Genomic DNA, 14,126 nt, shown 5'->3' with positions numbered 1-14,126 from the left:
GGTCAGCCTTGGGCTGAGAAACCAACACCCGGTTGGAGGTCCGGTCAGCCTTGGGCTGAGAAACCAACACCGGTTGACGGTCCGGGCAGTCTCGGCTGCGAAACCAACGACTAGTAGCTCCCTACTCCACTTGGGTAAGATGCCTCGGTGGACGCTGGGAGCAACAACAAGGCTCAACCAGGCTTCGGCTTGGGGGAGCACCGAAGATCCCTGACCCTCGCTGTGGCCTTCTGGCTCGGAGGAACGGGGTTGATTTTTGGGGATCCTCTTCTCACGGAGGGGTCCACACGAATCCTAGCCTTTGCACTGTTTTTGGTGTGACTTCGGTCATGCATTTTTGCGGTGCTTTGGAAAGCTTCATTAAATCAAAAATCTGTTCTTATCAGTTTAATATCTGATACGTCCCCTATCTGGGGACCATATATTAAATGGATTTTTAGAACAGGGAGATGGAAAAAGAGCTTGCTCTGTCCACTCCACGCATTGACCTGGTATTGCAGTACCTCCAGGACCGGTGCACCCCTTTTTAACCCAGTTTCCAAAAGCAGAACTCAATTCACCTGATTCATATTAGCCCGATTAATGAATTGAAAGAAAGCATACAACTTCATATGTATGTAAAAGTTTGCTTGCTCTTGGACATTCTAAAAGAGAGGTCATGATAGACATTTAGCTTCTGAGCACAATTGGGGACAGTCATGGGGGATGAATGTTTAGCAACCTGCTGCGAAGCCTGATACCGCAATATAAGGAACGTCAAATACTAAGAATGGGCGGCCTATGAAAGAATTACTACTTTCATTAAGTATACTTAAACGGCTAATTGGGAATAGACAAACTGTAAAAAGCCCTCTGAGAAAGCCCCCCTCTAACCTTTGTTAGTAAGCTTTCCTGTAGTCTACCTGTTGATGTATTTTCCGTTTGAACAGTGCACAACATGAAGAGACGGAACACTGGCGGCTTGTCACAATGCCCCCGCTGACATCACAATAGCGCTGCTGCCTAGAAAGCCAGCTGCACAGCACAACTTGTTCTTTGGGTGGGATGGTGGGCTAGTGGAAGGAGGGGGCAAGCCGTTTTTTTCCCGGGTGGTAGGGGGATGACAGGAGAAGGGATGCGGGTGGTGAGAAGGGTACAGAGGGCAGGGTTTGGGGGCTGGGAAGGAAAGGGAAAAGATTAGGGTTTGGGGATGATGAAAGGGCTTTCTACGGGTAAGGATGGCAAAGGGTGGCAGTGACGGAAAGTCAGGCAACCTGTCCTGTCCGTCTTTTTGTATCATGAATTGGAAAGACTGCAAGGGGGAGGGGAGTTGCTTGCGCCCTAAAGGAGGAGTTATTCAGATTCATTGCAGTGGGGGGGGGGGCGGCGGCTGCAAAACGCACCATTCTTCTTGTTTTTGCTCTGCAAAGCAGCCTTTTCAAGGGTTGGCTTGGGTGACAAAATGTCTTCTGTAGGCGTGGGTTTGTCTCCCTCTCACTCTCTCTCCCTAAGATGTGTCCGGCATAGGCCAGGGTGCCACTCGAGGCCCAAACCAATTCTGGTTATCGCTTCTCGGCCTTTTGGCTAAGATCAAGTGTAGTTTGGGAGGGTACTACCTTTGTTGGTGCTGAAGGGTGCCAGGGTATTGCACAACTGCTGGCCTTGGGGGAGTGTGCATCGTAGGATGTCATAGCCCTCTTGTGACGGACGGTTACCTGGGCAACGAGAGGCGGTCACTTTATTATTTTCAAACTCATCCTTCAAAAAAAAAAAAAAAAATCTGTTCTTATCAGTTTAATATCTGATACGTCCCCTATCTGGGGACCATATATTAAATGGATTTTTAGAACAGGGAGATGGAAAAAGAGCTTGCTCTGTCCACTCCACGCATTGACCTGGTATTGCAGTACCTCCAGGACCGGTGTACCCCTTCTTAACCCAGTTTCCAAAAGCAGAACTCAATTCACCTGATTCCTATTAGCCCGATTAATGAATTGAAAGAAAGCATACAACTTCATATGCACCTCAATTTGGCCCATTCACTTTTCACACTTCCTCCTTTTGTTTTTTATCTTTCACACTTTTTACTTGCTTTATTCATCCAAATAGCAAACTCATCACCACTGAACTTGACCAACTCTGCTATGTCCCGTGCAGTATCTTGTTCTCCGTCTTATCTAGATCATTTGCTATTGAATGGAATAGATCCCTTTTGGACAAAGTGGATTCAGCTGCTGATGCTGCTGCAGTGACCACAGGTGTGAGAAGATCTAGAATTGGCATCTGGTGCTATCTCTCCGCTTCCACTCCAAATAAAGTTACCTGTTTATTCCTATCATGCATTGGTTTTTGGTGTTTTCTTTGTGCAATGATGATGTCTTTAGTGGTCTGTTGGCTCCCCCTCCTGGAGGAAAAGTTTGCTTGCTCTTGGACATTCTAAAAGAGAGGTCATGATAGACATTTAGCTTCTGAGCACAATTGGGGACAGTCATGGGGGATGAATGTTTAGCAACCTGCTGCGAAGCCTGATACCGCAATATAAGGAACGTCAAATACTAAGAATGGGCGGCCTATGAAAGAATTACTACTTTCATTAAGTATACTTAAACGGCTAATTGGGAATAGACAAACTGTAAAAAGCCCTCTGAGAAAGCCCCCCTCTAACCTTTGTTAGTAAGCTTTCCTGTAGTCTACCTGTTGATGTATTTTCCGTTTGAACAGTGCACAACATGAAGAGACGGAACACTGGCGGCTTGTCACAATGCCCCCGCTGACATCACAATAGCGCTGCTGCCTAGAAAGCCAGCTGCACAGCACAACTTGTTCTTTGGGTGGGATGGTGGGCTAGTGGAAGGAGGGGGCAAGCCGTTTTTTTCCCGGGTGGTAGGGGGATGACAGGAGAAGGGATGCGGGTGGTGAGAAGGGTACAGAGGGAAGGGTTTGGGGGCTGGGAAGGAAAGGGAAAAGATTAGGGTTTGGGGATGATGAAAGGGCTTTCTACGGGTAAGGATGGCAAAGGGTGGCAGTGACGGAAAGTCAGGCAACCTGTCCTGTCCGTCTTTTTGTATCATGAATTGGAAAGACTGCAAGGGGGAGGGGAGTTGCTTGCGCCCTAAAGGAGGAGTTATTCAGATTCATTGCAGTGGGGGGGGGGCGGCGGCTGCAAAACGCACCATTCTTCTTGTTTTTGCTCTGCAAAGCAGCCTTTTCAAGGGTTGGCTTGGGTGACAAAATGTCTTCTGTAGGCGTGGGTTTGTCTCCCTCTCACTCTCTCTCCCTAAGATGTGTCCGGCATAGGCCAGGGTGCCACTCGAGGCCCAAACCAATTCTGGTTATCGCTTCTCGGCCTTTTGGCTAAGATCAAGTGTAGTTTGGGAGGGTACTACCTTTGTTGGTGCTGAAGGGTGCCAGGGTATTGCACAACTGCTGGCCTTGGGGGAGTGTGCATCGTAGGATGTCATAGCCCTCTTGTGACGGACGGTTACCTGGGCAACGAGAGGCGGTCACTTTATTATTTTCAAACTCATCCTTCAAAAAAAAAAAAAAAATCTGTTCTTATCAGTTTAATATCTGATACGTCCCCTATCTGGGGACCATATATTAAATGGATTTTTAGAACAGGGAGATGGAAAAAGAGCTTGCTCTGTCCACTCCACGCATTGACCTGGTATTGCAGTACCTCCAGGACCGGTGTACCCCTTCTTAACCTAGTTTCCAAAAGCAGAACTCAATTCACCTGATTCCTATTAGCCCGATTAATGAATTGAAAGAAAGCATACAACTTCATATGCACCTCAATTTGGCCCATTCACTTTTCACACTTCCTCCTTTTGTTTTTTATCTTTCACACTTTTTACTTGCTTTATTCATCCAAATAGCAAACTCATCACCACTGAACTTGACCAACTCTGCTATGTCCCGTGCAGTATCTTGTTCTCCGTCTTATCTAGATCATTTGCAATTGAATGGAATAGATCCCTTTTGGACAAAGTGGATTCAGCTGCTGATGCTGCTGCAGTGACCACAGGTGTGAGAAGATCTAGAATTGGCATCTGGTGCTATCTCTCCGCTTCCACTCCAAATAAAGTTACCTGTTTATTCCTATCATGCATTGGTTTTTGGTGTTTTCTTTGCGCAATGATGATGTCTTTAGTGGTCTGTTGGCTCCCCCTCCTGGAGGAAAAGATTGCTTGCTCTTGGACATTCTAAAAGAGAGGTCATGATAGACATTTAGCTTCTGAGCACAATTGGGGACAGTCATGGGGGATGAATGTTTAGCAACCTGCTGCGAAGCCTGATACCGCAATATAAGGAACGTCAAATACTAAGAATGGGCGGCCTATGAAAGAATTACTACTTTCATTAAGTATACTTAAACGGCTAATTGGGAATAGACAAACTGTAAAAAGCCCTCTGAGAAAGCCCCCCTCTAACCTTTGTTAGTAAGCTTTCCTGTAGTCTACCTGTTGATGTATTTTCCGTTTGAACAGTGCACAACATGAAGAGACGGAACACTGGCGGCTTGTCACAATGCCCCCGCTGACATCACAATAGCGCTGCTGCCTAGAAAGCCAGCTGCACAGCACAACTTGTTCTTTGGGTGGGATGGTGGGCTAGTGGAAGGAGGGGGCAAGCCGTTTTTTTCCCGGGTGGTAGGGGGATGACAGGAGAAGGGATGCGGGTGGTGAGAAGGGTACAGAGGGCAGGGTTTGGGGGCTGGGAAGGAAAGGGAAAAGATTAGGGTTTGGGGATGATGAAAGGGCTTTCTACGGGTAAGGATGGCAAAGGGTGGCAGTGACGGAAAGTCAGGCAACCTGTCCTGTCCGTCTTTTTGTATCATGAATTGGAAAGACTGCAAGGGGGAGGGGAGTTGCTTGCGCCCTAAAGGAGGAGTTATTCAGATTCATTGCAGTGGGGGGGGGCGGCGGCTGCAAAACGCATCATTCTTCTTGTTTTTGCTCTGCAAAGCAGCCTTTTCAAGGGTTGGCTTGGGTGACAAAATGTCTTCTGTAGGCGTGGGTTTGTCTCCCTCTCACTCTCTCTCCCTAAGATGTGTCCGGCATAGGCCAGGGTGCCACTCGAGGCCCAAACCAATTCTGGTTATCGCTTCTCGGCCTTTTGGCTAAGATCAAGTGTAGTTTGGGAGGGTACTACCTTTGTTGGTGCTGAAGGGTGCCAGGGTATTGCACAACTGCTGGCCTTGGGGGAGTGTGCATCGTAGGATGTCATAGCCCTCTTGTGACGGACGGTTACCTGGGCAACGAGAGGCGGTCACTTTATTATTTTCAAACTCATCCTTCAAAAAAAAAAAAAAAATCTGTTCTTATCAGTTTAATATCTGATACGTCCCCTATCTGGGGACCATATATTAAATGGATTTTTAGAACAGGGAGATGGAAAAAGAGCTTGCTCTGTCCACTCCACGCATTGACCTGGTATTGCAGTACCTCCAGGACCGGTGTACCCCTTCTTAACCCAGTTTCCAAAAGCAGAACTCAATTCACCTGATTCCTATTAGCCCGATTAATGAATTGAAAGAAAGCATACAACTTCATATGCACCTCAATTTGGCCCATTCACTTTTCACACTTCCTCCTTTTGTTTTTTATCTTTCACACTTTTTACTTGCTTTATTCATCCAAATAGCAAACTCATCACCACTGAACTTGACCAACTCTGCTATGTCCCGTGCAGTATCTTGTTCTCCGTCTTATCTAGATCATTTGCAATTGAATGGAATAGATCCCTTTTGGACAAAGTGGATTCAGCTGCTGATGCTGCTGCAGTGACCACAGGTGTGAGAAGATCTAGAATTGGCATCTGGTGCTATCTCTCTGCTTCCACTCCAAATAAAGTTACCTGTTTATTCCTATCATGCATTGGTTTTTGGGGTTTTCTTTGAGCAATGATGATGTCTTTAGTAGTCTGTTGGCTCCCTCTCCTGGAGGAAAAGTTTGCTTGCTCTTGGACATTCTAAAAGAGAGGTCATGATAGACATTTAGCTTCTGAGCACAATTGGGGACAGTCATGGGGGATGAATGTTTAGCAACCTGCTGCGAAGCCTGATACCGCAATATAAGGAACGTCAAATACTAAGAATGGGCGGCCTATGAAAGAATTACTACTTTCATTAAGTATACTTAAACGGCTAATTGGGAATAGACAAACTGTAAAAAGCCCTCTGAGAAAGCCCCCCTCTAACCTTTGTTAGTAAGCTTTCCTGTAGTCTACCTGTTGATGTATTTTCCGTTTGAACAGTGCACAACATGAAGAGACGGAACACTGGCGGCTTGTCACAATGCCCCCGCTGACATCACAATAGCGCTGCTGCCTAGAAAGCCAGCTGCACAGCACAACTTGTTCTTTGGGTGGGATGGTGGGCTAGTGGAAGGAGGGGGCAAGCCGTTTTTTTCCCGGGTGGTAGGGGGATGACAGGAGAAGGGATGCGGGTGGTGAGAAGGGTACAGAGGGCAGGGTTTGGGGGCTGGGAAGGAAAGGGAAAAGATTAGGGTTTGGGGATGATGAAAGGGCTTTCTACGGGTAAGGATGGCAAAGGGTGGCAGTGACGGAAAGTCAGGCAACCTGTCCTGTCCGTCTTTTTGTATCATGAATTGGAAAGACTGCAAGGGCGAGGGGAGTTGCTTGCGCCCTAAAGGAGGAGTTATTCAGATTCATTGCAGTGGGGGGGGGGGGCGCCGGCTGCAAAACGCACCATTCTTCTTGTTTTTGCTCTGCAAAGCAGCCTTTTCAAGGGTTGGCTTGGGTGACAAAATGTCTTCTGTAGGCGTGGGTTTGTCTCCCTCTCACTCTCTCTCCCTAAGATGTGTCCGGCATAGGCCAGGGTGCCACTCGAGGCCCAAACCAATTCTGGTTATCGCTTCTCGGCCTTTTGGCTAAGATCAAGTGTAGTTTGGGAGGGTACTACCTTTGTTGGTGCTGAAGGGTGCCAGGGTATTGCACAACTGCTGGCCTTGGGGGAGTGTGCATCGTAGGATGTCATAGCCCTCTTGTGACGGACGGTTACCTGGGCAACGAGAGGCGGTCACTTTATTATTTTCAAACTCATCCTTCAAAAAAAAAAAAAAAATCTGTTCTTATCAGTTTAATATCTGATACGTCCCCTATCTGGGGACCATATATTAAATGGATTTTTAGAACAGGGAGATGGAAAAAGAGCTTGCTCTGTCCACTCCACGCATTGACCTGGTATTGCAGTACCTCCAGGACCGGTGTACCCCTTCTTAACCCAGTTTCCAAAAGCAGAACTCAATTCACCTGATTCCTATTAGCCCGATTAATGAATTGAAAGAAAGCATACAACTTCATATGCACCTCAATTTGGCCCATTCACTTTTCACACTTCCTCCTTTTGTTTTTTATCTTTCACACTTTTTACTTGCTTTATTCATCCAAATAGCAAACTCATCACCACTGAACTTGACCAACTCTGCTATGTCCCGTGCAGTATCTTGTTCTCCGTCTTATCTAGATCATTTGCAATTGAATGGAATAGATCCCTTTTGGACAAAGTGGATTCAGCTGCTGATGCTGCTGCAGTGACCACAGGTGTGAGAAGATCTAGAATTGGCATCTGGTGCTATCTCTCTGCTTCCACTCCAAATAAAGTTACCTGTTTATTCCTATCATGCATTGGTTTTTGGGGTTTTCTTTGAGCAATGATGATGTCTTTAGTAGTCTGTTGGCTCCCTCTCCTGGAGGAAAAGTTTGCTTGCTCTTGGACATTCTAAAAGAGAGGTCATGATAGACATTTAGCTTCTGAGCACAATTGGGGACAGTCATGGGGGATGAATGTTTAGCAACCTGCTGCGAAGCCTGATACCGCAATATAAGGAACGTCAAATACTAAGAATGGGCGGCCTATGAAAGAATTACTACTTTCATTAAGTATACTTAAACGGCTAATTGGGAATAGACAAACTGTAAAAAGCCCTCTGAGAAAGCCCCCCTCTAACCTTTGTTAGTAAGCTTTCCTGTAGTCTACCTGTTGATGTATTTTCCGTTTGAACAGTGCACAACATGAAGAGACGGAACACTGGCGGCTTGTCACAATGCCCCCGCTGACATCACAATAGCGCTGCTGCCTAGAAAGCCAGCTGCACAGCACAACTTGTTCTTTGGGTGGGATGGTGGGCTAGTGGAAGGAGGGGGCAAGCCGTTTTTTTCCCGGGTGGTAGGGGGATGACAGGAGAAGGGATGCGGGTGGTGAGAAGGGTACAGAGGGCAGGGTTTGGGGGCTGGGAAGGAAAGGGAAAAGATTAGGGTTTGGGGATGATGAAAGGGCTTTCTACGGGTAAGGATGGCAAAGGGTGGCAGTGACGGAAAGTCAGGCAACCTGTCCTGTCCGTCTTTTTGTATCATGAATTGGAAAGACTGCAAGGGGGAGGGGAGTTGCTTGCGCCCTAAAGGAGGAGTTATTCAGATTCATTGCAGTGGGGGGGGGGGGCGGCGGCTGCAAAACGCACCATTCTTCTTGTTTTTGCTCTGCAAAGCAGCCTTTTCAAGGGTTGGCTTGGGTGACAAAATGTCTTCTGTAGGCGTGGGTTTGTCTCCCTCTCACTCTCTCTCCCTAAGATGTGTCCGGCATAGGCCAGGGTGCCACTCGAGGCCCAAACCAATTCTGGTTATCGCTTCTCGGCCTTTTGGCTAAGATCAAGTGTAGTTTGGGAGGGTACTACCTTTGTTGGTGCTGAAGGGTGCCAGGGTATTGCACAACTGCTGGCCTTGGGGGAGTGTGCATCGTAGGATGTCATAGCCCTCTTGTGACGGACGGTTACCTGGGCAACGAGAGGCGGTCACTTTATTATTTTCAAACTCATCCTTCAAAAAAAAAAAAAAAAATCTGTTCTTATCAGTTTAATATCTGATACGTCCCCTATCTGGGGACCATATATTAAATGGATTTTTAGAACAGGGAGATGGAAAAAGAGCTTGCTCTGTCCACTCCACGCATTGACCTGGTATTGCAGTACCTCCAGGACCGGTGTACCCCTTCTTAACCCAGTTTCCAAAAGCAGAACTCAATTCACCTGATTCCTATTAGCCCGATTAATGAATTGAAAGAAAGCATACAACTTCATATGCACCTCAATTTGGCCCATTCACTTTTCACACTTCCTCCTTTTGTTTTTTATCTTTCACACTTTTTACTTGCTTTATTCATCCAAATAGCAAACTCATCACCACTGAACTTGACCAACTCTGCTATGTCCCGTGCAGTATCTTGTTCTCCGTCTTATCTAGATCATTTGCAATTGAATGGAATAGATCCCTTTTGGACAAAGTGGATTCAGCTGCTGATGCTGCTGCAGTGACCACAGGTGTGAGAAGATCTAGAATTGGCATCTGGTGCTATCTCTCCGCTTCCACTCCAAATAAAGTTACCTGTTTATTCCTATCATGCATTGGTTTTTGGTGTTTTCTTTGCGCAATGATGATGTCTTTAGTGGTCTGTTGGCTCCCCCTCCTGGAGGAAAAGTTTGCTTGCTCTTGGACATTCTAAAAGAGAGGTCATGATAGACATTTAGCTTCTGAGCACAATTGGGGACAGTCATGGGGGATGAATGTTTAGCAACCTGCTGCGAAGCCTGATACCGCAATATAAGGAACGTCAAATACTAAGAATGGGCGGCCTATGAAAGAATTACTACTTTCATTAAGTATACTTAAACGGCTAATTGGGAATAGACAAACTGTAAAAAGCCCTCTGAGAAAGCCCCCCTCTAACCTTTGTTAGTAAGCTTTCCTGTAGTCTACCTGTTGATGTATTTTCCGTTTGAACAGTGCACAACATGAAGAGACGGAACACTGGCGGCTTGTCACAATGCCCCCGCTGACATCACAATAGCGCTGCTGCCTAGAAAGCCAGCTGCACAGCACAACTTGTTCTTTGGGTGGGATGGTGGGCTAGTGGAAGGAGGGGGCAAGCCGTTTTTTTCCCGGGTGGTAGGGGGATGACAGGAGAAGGGATGCGGGTGGTGAGAAGGGTACAGAGGGCAGGGTTTGGGGGCTGGGAAGGAAAGGGAAAAGATTAGGGTTTGGGGATGATGAAAGGGCTTTCTACGGGTAAGGATGGCAAAGGGTGGCAGTGACGGAAAGTCAGGCAACCTGTCCTGTCCGTCTTTTTGTATCATGAATTGGAAAGACTGCAAGGGGGAGGGGAGTTGCTTGCGCCCTAAAGGAGGAGTTATTCAGATTCATTGCAGTGGGGGGGGGGGGCGGCGGCTGCAAAACGCACCATTCTTCTTGTTTTTGCTCTGCAAAGCAGCCTTTTCAAGGGTTGGCTTGGGTGACAAAATGTCTTCTGTAGGCGTGGGTTTGTCTCCCTCTCACTCTCTCTCCCTAAGATGTGTCCGGCATAGGCCAGGGTGCCACTCGAGGCCCAAACCAATTCTGGTTATCGCTTCTCGGCCTTTTGGCTAAGATCCAGTGAGGGAAACCTTGCTGGGTCTGGCCTGTGGGCTTTTACGTGGAAGGCGACTTCCGACGCTGTGAAGACTGTGATCGTGTGCCTTGGGCATATTTCTTGTAATGGCAGCTATAAAGAACACGGTTCGTCTGACTGTCTCGGTGGAGAAGAAGAATTCCCTACAGTTAGGACATATAGTGGAGAGCGTGATCATGGAGCTGGGCGGCATTGAGCTGGATAAAGTGTTTTGTATGCAGGAGTTTCCATCTACTGGTCAGTATGACATTTCATTTTACCATGAGGAAGACTGTCTGAATTTTTACCAAGACCTGCAGAGGCACCATAAGCATGAGTATATGAGGTACATTTCTGTTACTCCTTTATTTTCTGCAGTGGAGAGACCCCTGACTGTTCATATGTATAATCCATTTACTGAGACCACCATGGTAAAGGCCTTTTTGGCAAGATACTGCTCCTCTGTGAAAGGTGGCATTCCCCAGAGAAATGTCTTTAATGTATTCCATGGAAATATTAAATTTTGGGTACGTTTTAGGCCTGACCCAGAGGGTGTTGGAGGTATCATGCACCCCCCGGCCAATTTTTCAATTGGTGGGAATAGGGGGTTTCTCCATTACCCTGGGCAACCATCCTTTTGCCGGAGTTGTTTCCGATATGGACACATTAAAGAAAATTGCCAGCAGGGACTTACCTGCAGAAACTGCAAGAAAGCAGGGCATGAGGCTGCCAACTGCCCCTCCCCCCTGTATGTGACCTGTGTGGGGATGGGGATCATACATGTAAGTCCTGCCCGACCCTTGGGGATCAGTACGTTCTGGAGAGGAGAAATTTTGACAGGAAACAGGCTAGATTTAATGTCCGTGCAAACATTCAACCTGCAAAAATTGTTGAAAAACCTGCAGGCATTGGAATGGAGCCTGTAATGCCTGCTGCAGTGGGGGATTCCCATCCTCCGCCTGCTCCTGCTATTGCTGAGCCTGTGTCTGTTGGGGAGTGTAGTGCTCTGCAGGAGGTCACTGGTGACTTGCAGGTGCTGCAGGCCTCCGCTGATTCTGCACCTGTGCTATGTGAGGTGGCTGAGACTCCAGAGGCTGCTCAGGGGAATGCTGCAATCAGCACTGACTTCCCCCAGCTGAGCAGCCCTGACATGGACACCAGTACTGCTGACCTGTCTGCCCCTGGGGAAATCGCCATGTCATCATCCGACGAGGACGCTGCAGGTAACAGCAAGTATTCCCCTGCTGAGCTAGTGGCCTGCTTCCACAAGGTGGTCTCTAAGAGAAAAGACAAGAGACCAGTGAAGAGGCTGAAGACGGGGCCACGGGAGAAAGTTGATTTCTACTCCCAAAACCCCTTTGAGGTTCTAAGTCCAGACTCCAATGCCAGCACTACTTCTCTTTCAGGGGTCATTGAAGACCCTATATCTCCAGGCCAATGCTTCCTATCTAATGAAGATGTGGCAGGGTTAGCAGATGTTATCCACTTTGCCAGTGGGACTTGAATGGTTTCTGTTTTGATGCTTTTTTCCTTTGTTTAATTTTTCAGCATGGCTTTGCAACTGAATATTGCCTCTCAGAATGTGCGAGTGTTTCAGTCGTCATATAAGCGTGCGTGTGTGCTTGATTTCTTATCTTCAAAACATTGTGATGTGGTGTGTGTGCAGGAATGTGGGCTGAATAGGGAACCTAAGAAGAGTGCGTGGGGTTTTGGGGAGGTGGTGTGGTCATTTTCTGCTGTAAATAAGAATGATGGGGTGGGGGTTTTGATTCAAAATAAGGACATTAGGATAAAGCAAACTGTAATTGTAGAAGAGGGTAGATGTGTGTGTGTTATTTTATGTTATAGGGGGTGGGAATTTAAGCTTATTAATATCTATGCCCCTGCTGATAAAAATCAGAGACTCGCCCTTTTTGAGAAATTGCGTTTTTTTCTGCATGGTAAAATTCCTATTTTTGTTGTTGGTGATTTAAACTGCATCCTGGACAAAAGGGGCAGAGCCGGTTCATACGAGTCCAAGGTGGACGTGACCGGAAATTTATGGAATCGTTTAATTTCAGAGTTTTTGTTAAAGGACGCTGTGGATTCCAAGCCAGGACCCTTTACCTACCATGCAGATGATGGTCAGACCGAGTCCCGTTTGGACTATTTTTTCTTTTCTTCCACTGGGGTAAAATGTGTTAATTATTCGCAAGAAAGGGTTGTTTTCTCTGATCATGAGTGTCTGGTGGGGAGTTTTGAAATTGCTAATTTGTTTTATGGACGTGGTGTGTGGAAAATGAATGTCAGTCTGTTGCAGGATGAAAGGGTGAAGAAGGATTTTGTAAGGCAGTATGCATGGTGGGCTGCAAGGAAAAAAGGGTTTCCAAATTTATTGTTATGGTGGGATTGGGTGAAAGTGAGAATCAGTGTGTTTTTCAGGAAAGCTGGGTACAAGAAATCCAGAAAGAGGAGAAATCTGTACAAGTGGCAGAATAGGAGGATTTCCTACCTGCATAAATGCAAATCTCTGGGTCTGGATGTAAAGTATGAGCTGGAGAAAGCTAAACGTGAGATGAAAGAGTGGTTTGGGGAGGAGGGCAGGAAAATTATTCTGAGATCTAAAATTGAGGTGAGAGAGAAGAACGAGAAGTGTACCAGTTTCTTCTTTAAGAAGATGTGTGGGGGTGGGCGAGAGATGAATGTAATGTTGGATGAGAATGGTAGTGAGGTGCATGGGAAGGATGTGATCGGTGTAATGGCTGACTATTATAAGTCCCTGTATGGAGTGAAGGACTGCGATCTGGGGGAGGATGAGGAGGTTCTGAATGTGATTGACAACTTTGTACCTGAATCTGAGTTTCCTTTTTTGCTGAGTGACATTACAGAGGATGAAGTGAAGGAGGTGATTTTTAAGTCTGCTAAAAACAAGTCTCCAGGTGGTGATGGGATCCCTTGGGAGTTCTATAGTAAGTATTGGGATATTGTTGGGAAGGATGTGGTGTCTATTATGAAGTGTTTGTTTTCTGGTTGCAGGATGACGGACAGTATGAAGCAAGGAGTGGTGGTATTGCTGTTTAAGAAAGGTGACAGGCGAGTGGTGGGTAATTGGCGTCCGATCATGCTACTGAATGTGGATTATAAAATATTTGCCAAGCTTTTAGCCAATCGCATGAGGGAGGTAATCTCACATGTTATTATGGAGGATCAGGGATGTGCGGTTCCTAAGAGGAGGATTCATGAAAATGTGATGTTAGTGAGAGATATGATTGGGGATTGTATGGCGAGGAAGAAGGGGGTGATTGTATGTGTGCTTGATTTTGAGAAGGCATTTGATAGGGTGGCGCATGTGTATTTTTTTGTGTGTTGAGGAAAATGGGCTTTCCAGAGCATTTGGTTAGTTTATTGTATGGGCTCTATGAAGGGGCTAGAAGTAAGATTCAGGTGAATGGCTTTTTTACTGATAGCTTTGAGATACTTTCTGGGGTTCGGCAGGGGTGCCCTCTGTCACCCATTTTGTTTATTTGTGCTATAGAGCCGTTGTTACAATCTATTAGGAAGGATAAAGTGGTTAAAGGTCTATTGGTTCCGGGTAGTGGGGGAAAACATGTTAAAGCTTTAGGCTATATGGATGACATTTGTATTCTCTGTGAGAATGTCTGTGACGTGTCGAGAGTCAAGCTTCTGGTTAATTTGTTTTGTGTGGCTTCTGCCTTTAAAATTAATT

The 14,126-nt window shown here is 46.5% G+C and overlaps 6 non-coding genes across 6 annotated transcripts; all 6 read left to right on the top strand.

Moving 5' to 3' along the window:
• Positions 1–329: 329 nt before the first annotated feature.
• Positions 330–525, top strand: LOC142293226 (U2 spliceosomal RNA). The gene has a single exon (XR_012751210.1). It is a non-coding gene; the product is annotated as a U2 spliceosomal RNA (small nuclear RNA).
• Positions 526–1,719: 1,194 nt separating this feature from the next.
• LOC142292627 (U2 spliceosomal RNA) lies at positions 1,720–1,911 on the top strand. The gene has a single exon (XR_012750756.1). It is a non-coding gene; the product is annotated as a U2 spliceosomal RNA (small nuclear RNA).
• Positions 1,912–3,489: 1,578 nt separating this feature from the next.
• Positions 3,490–3,680, top strand: LOC142292624 (U2 spliceosomal RNA). The gene has a single exon (XR_012750753.1). It is a non-coding gene; the product is annotated as a U2 spliceosomal RNA (small nuclear RNA).
• Positions 3,681–5,257: 1,577 nt separating this feature from the next.
• Positions 5,258–5,448, top strand: LOC142292623 (U2 spliceosomal RNA). Its single transcript, XR_012750752.1, has one exon. It is a non-coding gene; the product is annotated as a U2 spliceosomal RNA (small nuclear RNA).
• Positions 5,449–7,028: 1,580 nt separating this feature from the next.
• On the top strand, positions 7,029–7,219 carry LOC142292622 (U2 spliceosomal RNA). The gene has a single exon (XR_012750751.1). It is a non-coding gene; the product is annotated as a U2 spliceosomal RNA (small nuclear RNA).
• A 1,580-nt stretch (positions 7,220–8,799) lies between these two features.
• LOC142292626 (U2 spliceosomal RNA) lies at positions 8,800–8,991 on the top strand. The gene has a single exon (XR_012750755.1). It is a non-coding gene; the product is annotated as a U2 spliceosomal RNA (small nuclear RNA).
• Positions 8,992–14,126: the final 5,135 nt, after the last annotated feature.

This window comes from Anomaloglossus baeobatrachus, chromosome 2 (assembly GCF_048569485.1).
Source record: "Anomaloglossus baeobatrachus isolate aAnoBae1 chromosome 2, aAnoBae1.hap1, whole genome shotgun sequence".
Lineage (NCBI taxonomy): Eukaryota > Metazoa > Chordata > Amphibia > Anura > Aromobatidae > Anomaloglossus > Anomaloglossus baeobatrachus.
Note: the sequence above shows the minus strand (reverse complement) of the source record. Positions and strands in the feature narration are given on the sequence as shown.